The sequence below is a fragment of the Barbatula barbatula genome (genome assembly GCF_947034865.1).
Source record: "Barbatula barbatula genome assembly, chromosome: 4".
NCBI lineage: Eukaryota > Metazoa > Chordata > Actinopteri > Cypriniformes > Nemacheilidae > Barbatula > Barbatula barbatula.
The window spans coordinates 10,002,792-10,025,783 of record NC_136768.1 but is presented as its reverse complement, the minus strand read 5'-3'; the positions used below and the strand labels follow the sequence as shown (position 1 = coordinate 10,025,783).

The window sequence follows — 22,992 nt, the reverse complement described above, 5'->3', positions numbered from 1 at the left end:
CAACACACAAACCACTGCTACAGAAAACAAGCTTATCAAACGTCGACTCCTTAAACACTATCATTACTGAGATATATAGCGCTTTAGACAACTTCAGCCTCGCTCACCTATAAGTATTCTGTACAGGCAGTATATTTGCAAAAAACTCATTTATACACTAGAAACGTATTGAAGGCTCTTTTATAATTGCTCACCCGCGGTGGATTTGTGTTGACGTGCTGAAAAGCATGGACTGCTCAGCTGTGGCCCAAATCCCACGCACTGCTCCGCTGTGGCCCAAATGTCATGCATCGGAATGAGGACACTGTCTTTAGATATTGATTTCTGTAATGTGAGGCTATTGTGACAGAGCCAGCGATGATATCGGAGAGAAAATGTGGCTTTAGAGAGGGTGATTTCATCTGTGCTGTTGTCAACAGGTGCTGCAGATGCTTGTTTAACCGTCTGTATTGATATTTGTTTGCGGATTCTAATACGGGTTTATTTTTAGCTTGCCTGGCTCTGTTCCGTAGGGTGCTTCAAGTTTATGTTTGACCATTTTCAGTAAGTGTGCAGTATTTAAATGTGTATAAGCGAGAGAGCGTGTGCATGCATACAATGTTGAGAGTCTCTCTTCAGCTTGTCATTAGCTGTAAGGTGCTCCCCATGTAAACGTTGCACCGTAAAAGCAACACAGATGTTTACAGTCTCTCATTCTTCTATTTGATTTATGAAATGATTGAAATGCAATGCATTTTCATCTCCTTGAACTGGCTTTTGTAAATTCAATTGCCCAGTGTAATGCCGTACGCATGATATTTCTCACATGTTTCTAAAGGATTTTTCCGACAAAGCCTAGCAAACATCACACAGGGTCCTCTTTGTAAGTCGCTTTGGAGAAAAGCGTCTTCTAAATGACTAGATGTAAATATTAGTGATGGCGAAGCAAAGCGCATCTCTTATACTCTTGGCAGCAGTTGTGTGCATTCTCCAAAGACACGTGTATGTCTGCGAATTTGTGTTGTCGTGTAGGTATAAAGGGTTTGGCAAGCACACGGCTTATTTAGTTAATGATGACAAATTTTGCGTGGCTTAATAGAGGCGTCACCTGCAGTACCCTCTATGCTTGTTGTTTACCTGCCTCTGGTCATGCCTATGTTGGTAACATTGATTTCATAACATAAATAGATTTCAGTTCTGCTTTTATCATAAAAACGGCAAATATACAGTAGGCAATGTATTGCCCCCAGCATCTGGGGCTTTGTCATAAAGTGCAGAGAGCATAAGTTGATTATCTCGGCTTCTCTTCTCATACCCTGTGCCGGCTTGGGCCAGCACTGATAATAATGGCCAGTCAAGGATGCAGTCATAGCAGGCTTCCTGTATCGTACCCAGTGGAATTATATAGGAAATGAAGGATTGTGGGGGTCTTTGGTGTGTTTAATGGGGGGGTGAACTCAAAAAATACTTTAAATTAACAGTTTGCTGCATCCAATTGGTCGTAGGGGTCCACATTCTGGATTTTTCTCTGATTATTTAGTCATTTAGTTAGCTAGAGGGTAGCTGTACAGCCTACTGTTCCTTTAAGACTTCTGTGTGTAAGCAAAACAAAAAGAAAAAAAATAGCACACTATCAGTGCTTGCAAAAGTTTCAGTCTCATGACCTTCATCAGGCTTATAGAAAAGACTTATAAAAGACTTGTAAAAGGTCTGCGTTGTTGATTTACTGTACATTTAGACATCTTTAGAGTCCGGTGGCAAAAAAACGTTACATAATAAAGCAAGAAGCTATAAACTGCATCTTTCCCATGTAATTCATGTAAAGTTTTTGCTTTAACCAGTTAGAAAGGAAACAAGATAAGCAATAAGTGTCTGTTATGTTAACTGCTAGGTTGTGCATCGCACTGGGTAGCCCACCCACGTTAAAAGTATAATTGGTCCAGAATACACAACACAGTTGTAAAGTAAAGAAGAAATATGATGTAAATGATTGAGACAATTAACCTTTTGCAGTCTATTTACATGTCATGTTTGGCCTGGTTTGGGCGTGATCTTGCGGTCAGAATGCGAATGGAAACATTTCTTGTTCAAGAAACCTTTAACATTATTTTAGAAAACAAACAAATGTTTAGAATATGTAAGTAGTATGCTTCGCATAACGGAGTTGGAGGATTTTAATGAAAAGAGAGGTGACCCATGAGCTGTTTAATTTGAAAGATGTTTCCTCAACCCCATGACAAGCACGCCCCTGAGCAGGTCTCTTGACCCTAGGATGCCCCGTGAGGATTGTACATTCAAGGAGTGTATAATTGTCCTGCTCAGGCATAAGTAATGAGAGAGTGATGAGAAATGATGTGGCTTAGAGATGACAGAACATTACTGAAGAGATGGATGCAGAGGGATCGTGATTGATAGAGAGAGAGGCTGTGGGTTTAATCAGACTAATGGCTTGACCCTTCCTTGCCATTCATACAGGGCTCAGTCCAGACCAGAATACTCAACTACTTAGACTAGAAGCTACGCACAGGATCCAGGTTTTCAAGTATCCTTGTTCAAGAATCAAGAATTTTATCTTGAGATTCCATTTAGGCAAGCTACAGTGCATTTAAATTGTGCCAATATGTGTGTTCCATGAGTATTGGTGACATGACATTCACGCTAACTATACAACCGAATGTAGCACACGAGATGTAAAACCGACTTTTTAAGATACATTTTAAAACGGTTAACTAAAGGAGACAGAGCACTCTTAGTTGCTTGGTAACAACAGGATAGTGATCTTCCAATAGCTATTGGTGCCACTCCTGTCCATGGCTTCCATTGTTTCAAAGGGACGCCTCATAGACTTCTAATGCATTTGAATCGTCCAGAGCCACTCTTCGTGTTTGAAGCCATCACCATCCACACACATTCACCTCATCATTACACAGCAGACTGTCAATGATTACCCATGATTCAGTGCTCTGTCCTATTGTCTGTAGAGCTCTCGCTGTCAGCGGCTGTGGTTATGTAATCTTGTTCAATCAGAACTGATTAGCACGGAAAATCAATTTAATAACGCCCCGAGATGAAGACACAGCCTTATTGTACTTTAATGTGTGCATTAAAAAATAAAAAAATAATGACTTTTTAAGAGACTCACAGCGTCACACTCCATATTGTAATACATCTTGCACTCCTGCATAAATTCTGTTTACATTCTTTTACCTGCACTGCATATTTTAGCAGTTTGGATTGTTGTTGCTGCTATATTATGTATTCTATGAAGCATCTCTATATTCACGTCCATGTTAATTCATGCACACATATGTTCTTAGATTTCTTTCGATTCAGATACATACTTTATGGAGAGTTAAGTTGCTAAAACCTGATTTCTAAAAATACAATAAAAACATAACACCATAAACAAAAACATGATTCTTACTTATCCATATGTAATTCTCTTGATTTGTACTGTGCATGATAATCATGTACATAAAAACACACACACACACACACACACACACACACACACACACACACACACACACACACACACACACACACACACACACACACACACACACACACACACACACACACACACACACACACACACACACACACACACACACACACACACACACACACACACACACACACACACACACACACACACACACACACACACACACACACACACACACACACACACACACACACACACACACACACACACACACACACACACACACACACACACACACACACACACACACACACACACACACACACACACACACACACACACACACACACACACACACACACACACACACACACACACACACACACACACACACACACACACACACACACACACACACACACACACACACACACACACACACACACACACACACACACACACACACACGTGCATGTAAATATTTGTGTATATATTTATTTAATATAGGCTATACATATATCGTTTCTTAAAATTATACATGCAAGTGTGTGTTTTTATGTATACACTATTATTTTACACAGTACACACTCATATATTATGTGAACAAAGACTTTTATTTTTCTTTCGATTAGTCGCGACTAATCATTGTGCAGCCCTATAATAATTCCAATTTATTTAGGAATACAACTATATGATTAATGCATATTACAGTCTGTACAATGCATTTGTCAAAAAAACAGACTGAAAACTCCCACCTTTTCAGGTAAATTCATTCTACCTGAGATTTGTTTCATAAAAGTCGGTTCTTGGGGTTTGGTTTGTTGGGGTTTGTCCGTCCAAAGCTCGAGACCCCAGCAAATCTTTATTCTGGAACACAGGTGGCACTTTGGAAAAACAAATTACGTGCAGCCACAAAGCGACAGTGTAATTTTGTGTAATTTTCACCAAAAAGTGATTATGTAGTCCAGTCCTGCACAGTAGCTTGGCTTCTCCAGCATTGGTCTTTTGGACTATTTGAGTGCAAATCTGCCTTTTTGAGTCATTAAAGAGCTGCCGTCTGAAGCGTGGAGCTAGCAGTAACTGTAGGCAAATATAGAGTTTCCCTCTCTCTCTCTCTTTCCCGCAATCGCTCTTCTTTACCCTTGTGGGCACATCTTCAAAGCAATTAAATACTTTCTCAGCTCCGTCTGACTCTCTCTATCTCATTGCAGACATGCTCCGATGCTGTTCCAACCAAATGTCTACAAAACGTATGTCTGCATCGCGCCTCTTCATTACAAGTGCAACTTTTGGTTTTGTTTCTGCAAGCTGTTTCGGGCACTGCAACGATTTGCTATTTGGAGCTAATTATTATGTGTATTAAGTGTATCTGAACGTCAGCACTGTGCTATGTTAGCGCTGCGATTTTAAATCACACCCAGCCCGTCATCGAATATGAAGAGGCCGATAAGCAAATGCATTGCTGTTCAGAGTTCAAATGTGACCATGCATCAGCTCATTTTCGGGCTGAAGTTACACATGTGGTAACAGCATATTGTGAGAAATATGTTTGTGCTGCTTTTTGGCATAAAAGGAAAATCGATAATTTGACCCATACTATTTTTTGTTGGCAATGCTACAAATTGCTACATGTGCTACTAGTGGTCCAGGGTCACATTTAATGTTCAAGGTGCCATGTTATACGTCACATGTCTAGGTAGACACTAGACAGCTAGGTTTTTGGTAACACCACTGTCCACAAGCGCACTGCCAATACCACCACCTTCAAATTACGCCTCTCTTTCTCGCTCATGTACTCCAAATTGGATTATAGTGGCGATTCCCTGCAGCAGATGTGTACATGGATTAGGCCAACGGGGCGTGACTCGTGACTTTGACGCAGTGTTGATGTTCTTTGAACCGGGATGCTTCATTATTACTAGTGCTGCCATTATTACTCATGACCCAGAACAAGTGTGGTTAGCCGGTGTGTATTTGTTTGACAGTTTATGGGGAAACAACTGTACTTACTTGGACTGCTCCATATGGAAGCATATTGGCAGCGATTATCAAACTGAAATTCAATTTGCAAAATGGCAATGCAGGATGTAAAATGACAATGCATTTATGTCTTTAAATATACATTTAAAAAAGCATATGTGCAACATTATGCTCAAGATGAAAATGAATCATGTAATTTACATTTGTCAGTTCCTACACTTCTTGTAATATGTTATTCAAATGCATATTTTAACGCTCTTTAAGTTGCAAAATGAAAATGCACTGCCCGGATTGATTGTATGTGTTTAAGATAGCCTAACAAAATGATCAATCAAATGTTATTTTCCCTAAATAAAGGTCAAAGACCTTTATTTGAAATGTAGTTACAGTGTAACTACATTTCGTTACACTGTACTTGTATATGTGTAATGACAATAAAGTTGAATCTAATCTAATCTAAATGCATAAAGTTATTATTAAATTGCAATTTCAGCATCGTAAACTAAGATGAAGTTAACTGATGTGAATAAATGCATCACACCTTGACACAATGCACCATTGGGATCGCTTCAGGTGGCAGGTTGGCAGTTGGCTTATGAGACTCCGCCCCAAGAGACTTGTCAGGTTTTATTTATTGACGATTTTCTACTGGAAGGCAGGACTTCTGTCACTAGAGCGACCATGTTAAGCTTTACATCTCCTCCCCATTTGGAGTATTAAACAGGTTAAATAAATGTATATTTTAAATATTTGTTTTTTAATTGTTTTGTTCTCTTTATTGTCAACTAGTGCAATAAAAATGACAAATGTAAACATTAGAAATAATTGTTTTCCTATATACAATTCAATGAAAGCCACATAGGTGTAATATAGGCTACACATTGTTATGATGAATGTCCGTGATAGTACTCTCCGACATAAGGTATATACTTCATTGTCCGAAGTCGTGCACTCATTTTCATTCACTTCTTACCCATGTAGTAGACTCACTCAAATGTTGTTCACTTTATAGGGAAGAGTTAAAGAGTGTACGGTTTCGGACACAGAATTGGTAATGTCCCCGTACAAGCGTTTTCTGTGTAAGTACTAACCATAACAGCGACACAACAGGCCAGTTGCAAGGGAAAAGACTGATACAAATCTAAATCTGTTAGTTTGGTAATGTTTTACTATAAGCAACAAAAAAGTTGATGAGTGGTCCATGTCTACCCTCTCATAATCTGCGAGGTCATATCTAGGGTGATTATACATGCACAGATATGGAATGACTAATATAGCATTACTTGTCAAGAATAAAAGAAAGACAACGAGTTTTCAAGGATCCGATAGACCCACTGTTGGGGGAGATGTTGCGCTTGACTTTTTATTTGCCAACTTAATGGTCAGCGTAATTGCTCACAGACGCCTTTTTAGGAAATGCAAGGACATCCATGCGTTTCCTGAATCCAGCAGTGCTCTAAACGTGTGGCCTATTTTCCTCTGTGTGTATGTATGTTTTAATCAGTCCTTGTGCACTAAAATCTCAGCGGGGCAGATGTGAGGGAGTTTGACCCACTTTGATGGATTCCACAACGATTAAAAGGATGAGCGAGCTTTCCAAAGCACTGGATCCCTGTATGTGTGTGCATGTGTCGGCTGGGCAGCACGCCATGCTTATATTGGTCGTAATGTGTAGAATCCCTTGGGTCAGTAAGTCATTGTTTTATGTAGTAGCCTAATGTATTTCATTTAGGGGGAGAAAGAAAGTAGTGTGTCTCGACCGGTCTCACTTCCACATCCTACTTGTCCTGTTTTATGCTCTAATTTATGTAAATCCTACTCTATACTCAAATGAGCTGTCTAGCATTTTTGGGTATTGTAGTGTTCTGCTAAAGATATCTGTAATACCTGGAAAAAGCCATTTATTTATTTTTTGATGTTTAATATGTGGAGCAAATTGGCCTTTTGATCACATTTCAGCGTGTGTGTCATTGTGAATACAGTACATTCAGTAAATTTTTCTCCCTCACGGTCGACTGCCGGCCACACAGACTAATACATCACATATAATCCAGGCCTGGTCCTGTTTTTTATATATTTATATTCTTATATATTATTTGTTTTCTTTACACCTCAATAATAAGTCAAATGCAAGGAAAGTTTCGGCTCATTTTTCTAAATTACAGCATCTCACCTCTAGGTGAAATTACTTGTTGAGCCAAATCATTCATGTCTTTGGTTATGACTTTATTTTTTAGCATAACAAATGAAGCTTTCCATACCAACAGATATGTTTTGAACTTATACGTTAGTTAGTAATGTTACATAATTTCACACACTACTACACGTAGCTCTTGCTCTCAGCACAAACCGGGTGCATATGTAGGTCATATGAGAATCAGCACAGCTCTGAAGGGAACCATTAGCTGTTCAAACACATGCAGATCTGTCCTTTACAAAATCAATGTACAAGCTGACAAATAGCCTTCATTATTTGAAACGCTGTAATAAAATTATTTGTGGCCTCATTTATTTTTAAGGGATCAAATGTGCTAATTTCAGTAGGAGAGATACGGGGAGAGTGACGTCTTGGTTCCTTGCTCTCCTTTGAACGTCCTTAGTGTCAACTCTTTATTACCTCCCTATCTTCTTACCCATGATGCAGCTGGAATGGCAAGACTGCGGTCAGCACATTTGTCACTGAGGCTACAGCAGTCATTCACTGCCTTCCCTAGCAACACCTTTACTGTCAGAGCAGGATGAATTTGGTGTTGATGAACACAAGCCTTTTAGATCTCCCACTTCCTTAATTTCTTCGTTCTGTCTGTGAATGAAAGGGGAGTTAGTGGACTCAGCATGTCACATCTGAAACTTTGTTTTGTCTTTGTTTATCATTATGATAAACAGAGACACAGAAATGGAAGCCATTGTCACTTCGTCAAAAAACAAGTTTCCTTAAAACAAGTCAGCATTTCTCGTTGGTTGGTTGTCTGGCCCAGAAATATTCTAGAATTTGTGTACCGTGGCATCATTAACACCAAAACTGCTCAAACTGTTGCATAACTTTTCACTTATATGTAGGCAGAAGAAGTACTATGCCTGATTTATCCTGCATTCACATTACACATACAATAGGTTCTGATAGGTAGCTATGGGGCGGTCCCCCTACTGGTTTCCATGTAGGTGTTGATAGGAGAAGGATCTTCTCCCCTATTGGCTCTCTGTCCCGGAAATTGCTCTTCATTTGCATATATTTAAATGTTTCTCAATTGTGTTGCCAGAATTCGCCATCTTGCCAATAAAATGAATGGTATTGTGCCGCTTTGTCGTTGTGTGTCGATTGTAGTGTGAACAGAGCATTAGTTTGCAACATGCATTACCTCTTTAAAAAAGCAACTTAAATGACCAAGTTTGTGAAAATCCCGCTAAAATTTCTGATTTGTAATTTCCGTTTTTTCATAAAACCATCCAACATAACGTAAAGAAGATTGTATGAAAATATAACCTTCATGTTTTTAATAAATACAGATGAATGTTATGTTTGCCAACTTTTCGCATTATCTGTGCACACTAATAAAATCTGGTGTCAATCAAATCAATACTTTGTGTTAATCATATTATAAATGAAAATTTTAGTACATTTTTAGCATTGAAAATATGCACAATCGAAACCCAAAATGAAGTATAGCCATACGAGAAGAAAATAATTACACTTCATTCACATAACATCGTTTATTGAAATTGCCGCCACTCAGCAATATTTTTAATTGTCATCGAGAAAATATCACTTACGTTTTGTGCAAATCTGTCATGGAAACCTGGCTATGTGTACATTGTTTGATTTGTATAAATCATTAACCTTTTTTATGACGGACATAATTTTACAAATGAATATCTGTGTAGAGTTTCTGAATCTTCAAGTCTCCTGTAATTCTTGTTGATCTGTTTAACAGGGCACAAAGCTGTATAAGGTCTTGGTGTAGCTCTCATGTCGTGCCAATGATGCCTGAAGCACTTATGCATAGCGGTGCAGTGGCCTCTCATTTATTAGCCTGCGCATTTGTAAATAATACAAGTGCACTAAAATCCCGCCAATGTTCAATTAAACGAGCACTGGCCATTTTATCATTTATGAGATGTCCGTAGGGTAGAAGCAGAATCATAAAGCTGTACTTGTGTGAATATTTCACCTTTATTTGTTCGTTTTCTGCAATGCAGAAAAGAGGCTGCTAAAATATGAAGTAGAGAAACATATTTGCTGTTAGTGGCGGTCAAGCAACGTCTCTGTGATTACAGTGATTTATCGTTGCCCTTTAGTTTCTTTATGTTTTGGACTAGGAGTAAGTTCAGCCATGCAGCAAGCATGGCGTTTGGATATCTGATGTGACCTTACTCGATTTAGCTGACCTCAGACAATGGGCTTTATGCAGAACTTTGCAATTAAACTTGGGCAAATGGTTTGGCCCCCAAAAAACTTTCTATTGAGGTCTCTTTCCTACCAAAACCAATGTGATTGATATGTTAACACTGAAATACCTGTTCTCGAAATCGTTTTACCAAACGCACAGAAGTTTACATAAAGACGTCCACCCAAATACTGGCAGAGATTTAATCTGAGCACACTGGGTTTGGGAGATTAGGATGCAAATTGAAGACCGGTCCTTCCCTGTGGCAGCTCACAGTTAATGGCATTGCCTTAGGATGAGATGACATTCAGCCAAACGATTTCAGAGAAATCAATAAACTTCTGCGCTGAAGACATTTTAAATGCCCATGGCGCTAGAGGCATTTCATCACTCGCAAACTGACTTCCTGCTGATATTGCGGCGGTCCAGTACAAACGGCTATAGGGAGACTGACCTCTCGATCAGAAAATCTGAATTAACTCTGCTCAGCTAGATGACATTTCAATCGCATTAGTCTGCCCAGGTCTATACGTATTTGATTTAGCTCTGCTGGAAAGACCAGCCTAGATGGTCACCACCATATGCCATGTTTTGTATACCGGTGCCCGAGTAATACATGGAGACAGCTGTCTGTAAGTATTAACTTGAACGGCTCACCTGGGACATGCCCTCCTTGAAACTATAGTATCTTCATGCTTCCAACCTTTGCTTATAGGCATTGGGGTCTGGGCATGGAAATACTCATGTAAAAAATTATGACATGATGATGTGCACAGGCCCCACCCCTTTGCCAGCAACTGGTGCAAGAGCTGTCAACGTCAAAAGCATCTGAGAAAAAATTCTGAAAAGTGCATTTAAGACCAGATAGTTATTAGATAAAAAGCTGACAGTGTAAGCAGAGAAGTACACTCTTAAAAATTAAGGTGCTTAAAAGGTTCTTCAAAGCGATGCCATAGCAGAACCTTTTTTGGTTCCACAAAGAACATTCAGTCAAATATTCTTTAAATAACCATATCTTTCTTATTTTGTTATAATCTGAACCTTTTTTCGCCACAAAATCCTTTTGTGAAACAGAAAGGTTCTTCAGATGTTAAAAGTTCTTTATGGAACCAAAAGGCTCTTCTATGGCGTCAAGGAACCTTCTGGAGCTCCTTTTTTAATATAGAAATGGCTAGCATCCACGAAGAAGCTGTACAACAGGCCCCAGATGACAACAAGCATCAGTAAACAGCTGGAAAAAATGGAAATAAAAGTTAATATTTTTGAGAACATTCCCGCCTTTAATCAGTAAGTCAAGATTTGCTCAAAGGTTCACTTTGTGTATTATTTTTCCTCCAAAGTTTCGACCAGTTCGCCAGTAAAACCCAACCGTCTCAAGGTCTGTTCTTCTGGGATGCCCTTCAACAAGATTCTGGACCTGTCAGATTGTTAGACATATTGTGCCAGGGGATAGCCGGAAAGTAGTCAATTACCCAAGCTGTGCTTTTCTTCACATTGCTGAGCAGTTGTCATTTGAACACCCGAAAGGCATGCAGATAATATAGGGAGCCCTTAGGGCCACCTAAAAAAAGGCAGCCCTGTCATTCACCACTGCTATATTGTAGACCTATCCTGGTGTGCAAAAGTCATAGGCACCTGCTGCTTTCTTTCATCAATTGGTTTGGTTGTGTGCTTACATCTAACACCTCTCTTGGCCTAGCTGGGTAAAAGATCCTGGAGGACCCTGGGCACCGCATATTACTGTATCTTTATCCGGCAGGTATGGACTGAACAGACTGAGGTGACCCAAGCAGCCCAATGAGATAAGAGTTGCATTAAGCTCAAGTGTTTTGCAACCCATTGAATGCACCCATTGTTAGCGATAAGAGAGAGTACCTAACCATCAGAGTACTGAGGCGTTTGTCGCCTTCAGATGACTCATAAATGAGTAGATGGTGGGTTCTTATAAGCTTTTGTACTGTGAGCGAGATTTGTTCCATGAATAACGGCACATGAATAAACAGGAGCCATTTGTAGCTACAGCTTAATAGGGAAGACAGCTGCGAGACCTCCATGGCTAATGCAATCTCAACAAATGGTTGTATATATTAGGTTTATGTTGTTTGATAAAACAGATACTGAATGTAAAGTCCATATAAAGCAGAAGTTACGTGTCTTTTCCCTATTGTGGCGTATTTTCGGAAAACAAAATAAGGGTATTAGGTGTATCGATCGGGAACTGATGGGATTGTCTGAAGTTGGGAAATGCTAACAAAATGGAGGCTGATTCGAAGCATTAAAAAACTAAACATTTTGTACAGAGTAGTACATTTTAATTTAAGAGTGACTTTTAACAGCAAATGTCAACGAAACATGGGGAGCAAACTAAGCATAGATGTTAATTTCATTCTAAAGGTTTCTGGTTGTTGTGACTCAATATTCATTGAGCTGTTTCAATAAACATAAACTCAATGTTTGTATGAAATGAGGGCTGGGGATGTGCATTCTGTAGTGCCAAGTACCATTCAGAATTATTTTTCTGAATAAAATGGAACATACTTTTGATTCTCCAAACGGCGATTTTTATTGGTTTGTTGTAAATGTTTTACACACCTACGTCATAATTTGTTTGGTCCTGTTAATCTTTCAGTAACTCATGATCTGACTAATGGAATTAGGCAATGCATTGCACATGTGACCTTAATTGTGCTTCATGTACTTTTTGGTTTTCCGAAGGGATTTATTATAGCAAAAGCCTTTGTTTGATGCACATCAATGAATTCTTTCTTAAGTTATCAAAAAATGACAAGATAATCAAAGCACTCTTCAGGCGCCATAGCATTTAGCTTTTTGTCGTCAATAATTCAGAAAGCAAAGATTTTTAATGTTTCATAAATGGTAACCCCTTTGAGGATTTTGAAGGAGGATGCGTTTTGATTTGATGTATCGCTTTGTTAAATGAACTTGAGGACCCTCTGTCATTTTTATAGGCACTAGGTAAATAAAATAACTGATTTAGCACTTGGAAGATGAATCGTTTTATAATACTTTCTGAACATATTTTAACCAAGATGGAAAATCAATATTTGAACATGATCAACTTTATTTGAAGGGAAACACAATCATTATAGAGTCTTATGTGTCTTGCCGTAGCTGTAATATTTGACCAGACAGCTGGGATTGAACTTTAAATATCCCTCTGTTCTGTCCAGGATTCACTACAGTGCAGAAAATTGCTGTGAGATACAGCCGAAGTAGTCAGCACAAATCAGTTTGTTGAATTGATTCGATCTTCGAAATCGAGTCGTGAAGCTCTGTGTTGTCTATATTAAAATGCACATAATGTGTATGTGTGTATACATACATGTAAGTTGTCATTATGGGTGGCAAAATAAATGTGCACTGCATACACTACTGTATGTGAAACAGGTCCTAAGCCTAAATACATAAAGATGTGTGTTTATGTGTCCGTAACAAGCTGCTATATTCCGCCCAGGACTTGACCCTCATACGCAGACATTAATATAGCTGTGGGCTATTGAATTATTCATGAACATGTTTACCGTATGCAGCAATCAGAGGAAAACAGACAGGGAATAAATCCATTACGTGTGAGTCTACTGCATAACATCGGGGAGGATAGAAGAGGACATGCGGGATGCATCATATGCAAAAAGAGTGAAGGATACTTTACATTACACCAGTGATAAAACACTTTGAAGTTTGGTGGATTATTACAGTTGGATTGCATAAGTGACAGATGTTTCTTCATAATTATGCAGAGCGTCTTGAAGGCCTGTTTTTCTCCAAAGAGCAATGCATAATAACCAAATTTATGAGGGCCGACGGACAGTGAGACGTGTTTGGACATTTGTTTGTGCATCTAGGGAAGAATCACATCATCACACAACATTTCTCCCTGTGCCTTTTTGCATTGGTTGAATCATTGGAGAGCGATCTCTAAAGCACGTGATTACATTGGAGCTATTACAATTCATTATCAGAGCATTTATATTCAATTGATGCAACCGTAACAGTTTACAAAATATGTTTACATAGTATCTGTATTCAGACTTTGAGGAGAAGGGGCTTGTGCTAGTACGATAAAACAGGATGTTTTCCAGACAAATAATAGGAGGTATGTTTATCATTAACTTATTTTGAAGCGCATGTTCTCCGCGGGCTGCTCAGTCTTGTGTTGTAGTGGTGGTGCGTGACAGCAGGGCTGTTGTCGCTCGCTAAACACGTAAAGCGTGACCGGATTAAGGCGCCAAGCCGTAATGTCATTTTCTCTGGTTCACATTCATAGGACACGTTCTTTGGTTATCTTTCTTTACTCAACAGGTCCTTATTATTGCTTAGACTGTTTTGGGTTAAGTTTTGACCCTTTTGGTTTCAATTTTTTTCGATGATGAGAAGGTCACTCTGAAATGTTCATAAAGCTTTGATTGTTTCTAGAATAAAAAACTAAAGTTTTTGATGCTTCAATCTGACAGTGAAAATTCTATGTATTGATTAAAGATTTAAAAAATAAACATATTAAAATGTATTTCTTAGACGAATAAGAAATATTTGTCGATTTTTAAGATCAATAAAATCCAGAGACACATTTGATCGTCCCGGTGTGTTGGAAAATAACAAATCATTCAAATAATCAAACTGAAATACTCTTAAATTTTAAGCGAATGTCAGATTAATTGATACTTGGGGCTGAACGACCTTAGAGTTTTTGAGGTCGACTATTATGTGATAGAAGTCGCATTCGACGTTGACTAGTCCATGAGGTCATTAATAAATAAAATAAGAGCGAGGGAATGTTTTACAACATTTGACGGGTGTGGGCAGTAAGAGACTCGTGTGTGCGGGCTGCGGGAGAATCGCTGGTCTCCTGCAAAATAAACTCTAAATATATAGTATCTAAATACAAATAAACTGTTGTTCATCTATTGCACAAGAGCAACCACAACTACACTAAAATAAAACCATTCCAAAGCAGGAGGTCGCTGGTAGCGGGGCTATGCAGTAAAAGAGCAGCAGGTGGATCCAGAGCATTAATGTCGACTAGTTAGTGCAACCCATAGTTGATGCTTTCTATAATTTATTAAAGAATTCAAATCTATTTATAGCCTCTTGTATTTATGTTGTCCTATTTGTCACTGCAGTATTATGACATTGTCATGACTTCAGCTTCACAACTCCGGAATCGAATCTGTATCATCCTCATGAAACATCCATACTTCTTTTTAATGCAAACAAGTGCACTTACAAGTGTTCTCGACTCAACGATTTCTGCCTTTAATCTGCTTTCTCTGAAAGTGCTCTGGGTTTGATGACAGACAAGATCACAACATCATTTTCACTCGTTTGTTCTCACCTCTTTTTATGTTTGACATCTGTACTCATCTGTATTAAGAGACGTTGTCCTTTTGCATGTATGTTTCGTTTGCTTTTTGTCTCATGTTTTTTGTTATTTTGTTCTTTCTTGCATGCTTATCCTCTTCAGAAGGGATAGATATCTGAGTTCTGCTTCGGCGGTCCGAGATGACGGCTTCAAGAAAGGTTTTGTGTTGTTATTTTAATATTTTTAGTGTGAACCTTGGTGGTTAAAAACACGGCAATATTGTTGTGGCTCATTGGTTCGTGGGTTTCTAGATTATTTTACTGGTCTGGTATAGTAGGCACATTAAAATTATTTGTAAATCACTCTGGCAAGTAACTTTATCAACTCATTTGCATTTTTATGCATGTTTCAAAATCTTTTTCTTTTATGTATAACGCACAGGTACTCCAAAGTAGTCCTTACCATTGATACTAAATATTAAAAATCCATATAAGTATTTTTTTAGTTATTCTAAATAAAGATCATGTCTAACCACGTATCTATTAAAATAGTTTCATCTCATTTCAAATGACAGCAGTGCAGTCTTGCTCTTCTAAGTCAGTACACAGAGCTTTTAATTGTTCTTACACTAATAAATAAATAAATGACCTCATTGGCTGGAAATGCAATGCATTGAATATTTAAACGAAATGTTGCAATGCACGGCATTCTTTGAAAAATGATAATGAACAGGCATACTGCTATTAACCTGGCTTAAGAATAGGCTGTGATTCTGCTCTAGTAGCACATCCATCTTGGTTTTGTCTATGTGTGTGTGCGTGTATGTGTTTTTTGTTGGTCGTTTCCTCCTTGCCTAGATTCCTTAAGTGGGGTTGACCTCACGCATAATGTTTGTTCTCTGAAATGCTACTTGTTACCTGTGAACCATTTGGTATGTGAAAGACGTACTGTGTCCCACATCCATAGACTTACAATACAGTTGTGCTGTTGAGCAGAGCCGATGTCACACAGTTATGTTTTAAAACATTGCATGTCCTCTAGCAAGACTGAAATGATCACTCGAAGAAACATCACGTTGTATACCAAAGTGAGTACGAAGATGCGATGGACAGGCTCGGTAAATAAAGCATGAAAGGGCACCTCAAAGAAGCCCTCTGTCCAAACTAGCTGTCCGTCAACACCCTTCACTTGTGCCATATTTCACACAGCTTCTATAATTTAAGTATGTGCAAGCGACCGTTTCATTCCGTACCAAATCAATATTGACCAGAAGTTAAATGATTGGCTGTTTATTCAATATTTATTATGAGTTTTTCTTGTTCCATAGGTTTTTGATGAAGATAAATGACCTTTACGAGCTGTACGACAGTGTAATGTACAGTAAAGTTGAGTTAGTCATTTATCATTGTAGCTGTCACTGTTATTGACTTAACTTACAATCGTGCAAGGAGTCGCTAAGGATCTGTCTGTAGATTATTTTGTAACTGATTATTATTTATAAGTAGTGTTATTGTCTTGATACTGGTTGTATAAATAATAATAGAGTATATTTCATTTCCCATATTCTTTTCAACGTGAAGCCAGTTGATCTCTTTAGGATTAAACTGAACGGTCCTGTTAAACTTGCACTAAATGACTCTATAAAGTGAGATACTGAATGATTTGAGATACATCAACTCACCGATATCAGTTACCAGGGCAGTCACGTTTTGAAATCACTTAGTGTGCTGAAGTTCTTAAAGCGACGTTTACCCGACGGGGCCAACCCAATCAGCGTACAAGTCTTCCCTCCATTTCGCTCTATCGCTTTTAACACATTGAGTTAGGAGGAGATGTAATTCAAGAAATGAGACTCAATTAAAGCGGAATAAATGAATAATATTACCATAATTCTCCATGTGTTAAAGGTTCTGCTGGCTGAGCTCTTGATTGAGCACTTGAGTCGGCCCACTGTTCTGTGCTTTCTCATAAACCTCTGAATTTGTGTCCATTTCTCACTTATTATTATTATGGTTTAATTATGGATGATTCCAAATCAGATTTTCAGTCAAAGTCAATTTGTTTCAGATGGAATTCATTAGTCATTTTTGATAACAGTCCCATTTATCACAGAATATTGGGTGTCATACAGATGAGGGAAGGGTCAAGATTGTTGTATAGTCGTCCAACAACCATTCATTAAAACAGTTATGTTGTCGTGTAAAAATAGTTAATAAAGATGTACCCGACTCGCATCAGGCCACACCGATAAAAAGTTAAGGTTAAGCGTACCGTTGTGTTTTCAGTCAGGAAGGCTGGAATACTGGATTTAAATTTTCACCAAGATTTTCACCTCATTCTCTTGAGGAATTTCCCACGTCCATCCTCATGCACACAGCTGCCAAAGTAACTTGACATGTGTTCTCAGTTCAACCCTCACAACCGCATCCATTTAGTCCCGCTGGCTGCCCGCTGTCAGCTCTTCTAAATGGTAGCCCTGAATCTCCTCTCTGAGGATGAATAGTGAGCGTCTCAGACCTCCGAGTGAATTTATCGATGACCTATGGTACGAATGGTCTGTCTATTCACAACGGTACTAGCGAAATTTAGATTTTGGGTAATAGTTGTGCCCTACAGGGTGTTACAATATTTCGTTACGAAATGTATGTACATTATGAAATGTAACTAATAAGGTTTTACGTGGCTCAAAACGCTCACTCCCCATGGAGAAAAATGTCCTTTTATTAGACTTTTATTAAAGGAGAAGGTTACTCGATTATTTAATTTTCGTTTTATCCATATATAGTATTTCGTTTTCAATCCTTCCATGTTGTCTGTTCCATATGAAGAATTAAGATGCAAAACCCTCTAAGTCCATCAGATGACTTTTCGTTTACTAAAGTATTTTTTTTATCAGGCTCATCCATTTAACTTTACTTCCAGCAAAACCAGATATTAGAACCTTCTAGATGTCTATATGATATCTGACTGGAGACATATCTGAGACGTCTGATGTGTGCTATCAGGGTTGTTTGGGAGGGAAGTTTTGTCAAGTGGAAACCTTGTATCTTTATATCATAAATCACTACTATTGGTCAACCTATATTTAACCAAGGAAAAGTATTAAAGAGAGTTTGTCAAATTTGACAAAGTTTTTCCAATTCCTGAAAAGTAGCAGTTTTGGAGTCACAAGGTTTACGCCTGACAGCAACGTTTTATAACATGTATGTACATCTACCTCAACACTGGATGTGTTATATTCGGACCATGCTGTTGTTCAATAATACCACTAGGCAGCGTGCCAGATCACATGCACTACCTTTCAAACCTTTCTCTGACATTTTATTTAAAATGAACCTTTGTGTGTCAGTATAGACAGTCTTCTCCACTTTTCTGTGATGGCTAAAATACTTCTTTACGAGCAAATATCGTAAAGATGCCCTGCGCTGGGTTTGAATTAAAAGAAAAACTATTTTACACACTTCCCCAAAAGAGATTATGCATGGAACTGTCCGTTCGTACTCTCATTAAACAACAGTGCATGTATAGCCCGGCATATTGACCCATTCCTGAATCCTGGCTACAGCGATTATGTGAAAAACATTCCAGTTTACATTAAGGATCTATGTGCAGTATTAGAATTAGTAATCATATTTTAGTTAGTGATTTTACATGGAGTAATACACTTTCAACATAAAAACTGCATGTTAATATTACTATATGTTAGGACTAACACAAGCAATATTATGCTTCCAAGTTCAAATGAATCATATGACATAAAAATACAAAAGCTAAAACAAATATTATTGCTTGCTTTCTATGTAATGCAATGTGTATACACGATTTAAGGTTAGAAAACATACTATTTTCCACATTTCGTACATGTTTGTATATCCTCTTTGGCCCGGCTCTCGGAAACACGCAGATTTTTTACAAAGCACATCGCACAGAAAAGCGAGGCAAGAGATGAGGCCCCTCCCACCAGCAGTGATGTCATGTCAAGCACCTGCTGCAACGACATAGCCTAAACCTCCATTTCTGGTTTTGCATGGAGTAAATTATCATTTTATTAATTGCATTTAATGTTATTATTATTGTTAACATTATATAGGTTTGATAATTTATCCATCGCCATTTTGAGAGGCTGCGTATAATGCTTTTAAGTTGAAAGAAATACAAGCAGGGAAACGCGGCGATAGCTTATGCGGTCAGCCTTCTGCAGTCAGCCTCCTGCAAAGAGAACTGCTAATTTTTCTAAATTTGGATAACGTATTTTATTAACTTGGTCGTTTTAGATTATTCCAATTTGGTTTGGTGCTCAATTAATACCCCATTTTTTATGGTGTGACCTACTCAGAACACATCATTTAATATTGGCAGTTTTGCGCCACGAGCGGGAGCATAGCCTGGCCATTTCAGTGTAAACTTTTTTTGAAATGATGATAAACTAAATCATTTTAAAAAACGTTTGGAAAATGAATTTGGTGAATATTAATTAAAGAACCAACAAGAGCAAAGGTTAAAGAAATTACAGACTTGACAGACAATAGTGTCTTGTGCAGTAGGCTACTTACATGTCAAAAACACAAGCTGAATGGCTGCTTTCGTCCACCGGCAACGTTCTGAATGTTCTGCTTAACATGAAACAGACATATAGCCTGTTGTTTACCATTACTCGGACGGTGAAATATTTCTGCGCATATTTAAAGTAGAGGGAGATACATACAGGCTGTCTTTCAGTTCTTTGGATCATGTTCTTGGTGAAATGGTTGAACGCAATTCAAAGTTGGCAGCAGAAAGTAAGAGCTCGCTCTTTAGTGTTGTTATAATGATGCTATGGTTTTTCTTGGCACAAAGCTCTACTTCCTTTTCCGTTACTTTTTCTTTTAGCCTGCTTTTGACACATCGTCTTAATTAATAATCTTCATATAACTTCCACTAAATTTGATGTATGATCTGTGTATTTCCAGTTCTTTTCATCATACAAAATTAGCTTTTCTCCAAGTTGATTTTAATAAGCATTTAAACGAGCTTTTCATTTAGAGTGTCTTTCATACAGCATGCTTCAGTCCAATTTATAATATTTAAAAGCTATGCGCTCTTCGAAATTGACACAACAAACTTGAGACAACAAAACGGCAGTGCGCACCGGACGAAAAGCACAGGGCAGCATTGCATTTACAACTCGCAGGTATTGCGCACCGGATCTGTGTGCTCCAGTTCAAAGTCTGCTCCTGCTGGACAATGGGCAGGATTTAACTTTATTTTTACTCCGTGTTCTAGTTAAAAAACGTTATTCAATGAATAGGCAGTGCCTGACTGACGCACGCAGAGATGGATTTCTTTGCCCACTCATTTAATATGTGAATATGGCGCTTTTACGACCATGATTTTGATACAATGTTGCATGTAGATCAGTTTCTCCACGATTATCAGTGTTAATTAATAGTGCTGACAAAGTAAATGTTTAAACTAAAACTCCTGGGGCACGACGGAGTGACGCTTCTTAACACCCGAAAAGGCGCACTGACACGGAGCAGAGCGAGACCGTGAGGCCTCAGCCTCGGACGGCAGTGGGTCATTTGAAGCCCGCCCACCTACCCCCCCTCCCACTAAACATCACTTTGTGCGCCCTGGCGCTGACTCTGAATATTGGTCTACCCGGAAACAAAGGCCACTCATAAAGAGGTAAATATCCAACGTGCCCATAACAGGGGCGATGCCCCAACCCACCGTGGGGGGCTGAGTGTCCCAAACCCCACTGCCTTCAGCCTTTTACTATCTTAATTAATATGAAGTGGTAAAAATATTTAAACCTAGGCATTATTGTAATTGTAAATGGGCATCGATTGAATTCTTCCACAGTCAATATGTCCGATTGACTCATAAATATTATACGAATACAAGCAGAGATGTTCAAGGTTAACGTCAGTAACCTCTGTCGTACAGCTTAACATCTTCATTGGATTTTGCTATCTCCGAGGTGATGAGATTTGGCCATAATTAATAGGATGTCACTGTGGCCTAATGATCCCCGGCAATTAGCATCTGTTTTTAGTGTCACAGATGTAATGAAAGGGGTGCTGCTTATGGAAGGTCCCCATGGATTGCCAACGATGTTCATCGGATTGCAGCCCCACTTTAATTTTGTTTGTTATACTGTACCTTGAATGTGAAATAACCTGTTGTGTTTCAATATACCCAAGAGTGTTTATAGCTTAATATACAGTTTTGTGGCTCTTCATTTCCTTTTTTATTTCACCATTGTAATGGGACATTTACTGATCTGCTTTTGAAATATCAATAGGATTTGTATTAAATCTATAATCATTGACTCAAATCGCGAGCTTGTGAATCAGAATTGATTTTAATCGAATCGGGACATCAGAATCGACACCCAGCCCTAGATTTAACCTTTCTTGTGTGTTCAATTTACTATAAAGATTGTTGGGTAGAGTTTGTAAAATATGTTTTATCAAGTTTTTGTTTGAGGTTTAATGTTCAGTGGTAGCAAAAGATAAATATAGAGACACTGGTAGGGTTTTATGATGCTGAAAGTGTTGTGCTTTAGCATGCTGTTATGAAACACTCCTCATTTTAGTCCCTTAATTTGTCTCTTCTAAAACACTGCAGTTGTCATTTTCACAACACCGCCTTCCAACAATAACTGTGTTTTTTATCTGCGTTTAAATACCCTGCTGTGAGCAATGTTTCTTGGTTTCAGTTTCTTCGTTTTGAGTATGATATTTGGATGCAATTAAAAGTTTTTGATCCTAAGATTATGAATTTGTTAACTATTTGTTTAGAATATTGCAAGGTTGTGGATTCAGTTGTGAATGCATAGATTGAATGGACCAGTAACGATATCTTCTTAATGCATTCTTTGGATAAAGCATCTGCCAAATGCATGTTAATGTATTGATGAATCATTTCTTTAGCAAATTGCATTTAAGTTATTATCAAGATCCGTAGCAATGTTCTAGAAGTTTATTTTATGTTGTGCCTGATCATTTGTAGGTGTGCCTCTGGGGCCACTTTTTAGCCATATTACGTTTTAGTAATTTCAATCTGTAAACATCACAGAGATCCTTGTTAGTGTCCCTTTGTCACGGTGTCGTGCCGGAGAGAGACAGACGAGAATCCAGGTATGCGAAAACGGGTAACTTTTAATAAATTAAACACAGACTGGTACACGTACATGGAGACATTCAATAACCGACAGGGGAACAAAGGAAACACAGGGTATAAATAGTCCTAAATGATGACAATGATCGCTGGCAGGTGCGGGAAACGGCGTGATACAAATGACAGACAGGTGCGGGATAGCAAATGAGTCCATGGGGAAAAACAGGCAGGGAAACGGACGGGAGTGTTACAGTACACCCCCCTCCCCAAAGGCGCGTCCTCGCGCCAACGAAACACCAGGGAGGGGGGGTGGGCAGCTGAGAGACTCGTGCGGGACATACAGACTAGGACGGGACAGGGAGTCACTCAGCTGGCTTCCCCCTGGCTTGGGGTCAGGAGGCTTGGGCTCGGGCTGTGGGTCCGGAGGCTTGGGCTCGGGCTGAGGGTCCGGAGGCTTGGGCTCGGGCTGAGGGTCCGGAGGCTTGGGCTCGGGCTGAGGGTCCGGAGGCTTGGGCTCGGGCTGAGGGTCCGGAGGCTTGGGCTCGGGCTGAGGGTCCGGAGGCTTGGGCTCGGGCTGAGGGTCCGGAGGCTTGGGCTCGGGCTGAGGGTCCGGAGGCTTGGGCTCGGGCTGAGGGTCCGGAGGCTTGGGCTCGGGCTGAGGGTCCGGAGGCTTGGGCTCGGGCTGAGGGTCCGGAGGCTTGGGCTCGGGCTGAGGGTCCGGAGGCTTGGGTTCGGGCTGAGGGTCCGGAGGCTCGGGCTGAGGGTCCGGCGGCTTG

At 39.2% G+C, this 22,992-nt stretch overlaps 1 protein-coding gene across 11 annotated transcripts in view; it reads left to right on the top strand.

The window, feature by feature from the left end:
* Positions 1-22,992, top strand: part of ppfia2 (PTPRF interacting protein alpha 2) — a gene marked incomplete at its 5' end in the record, with an annotated part of 106,714 nt that overhangs the window by 33,027 nt on the left and 50,695 nt on the right. The window lies entirely within an intron of this gene.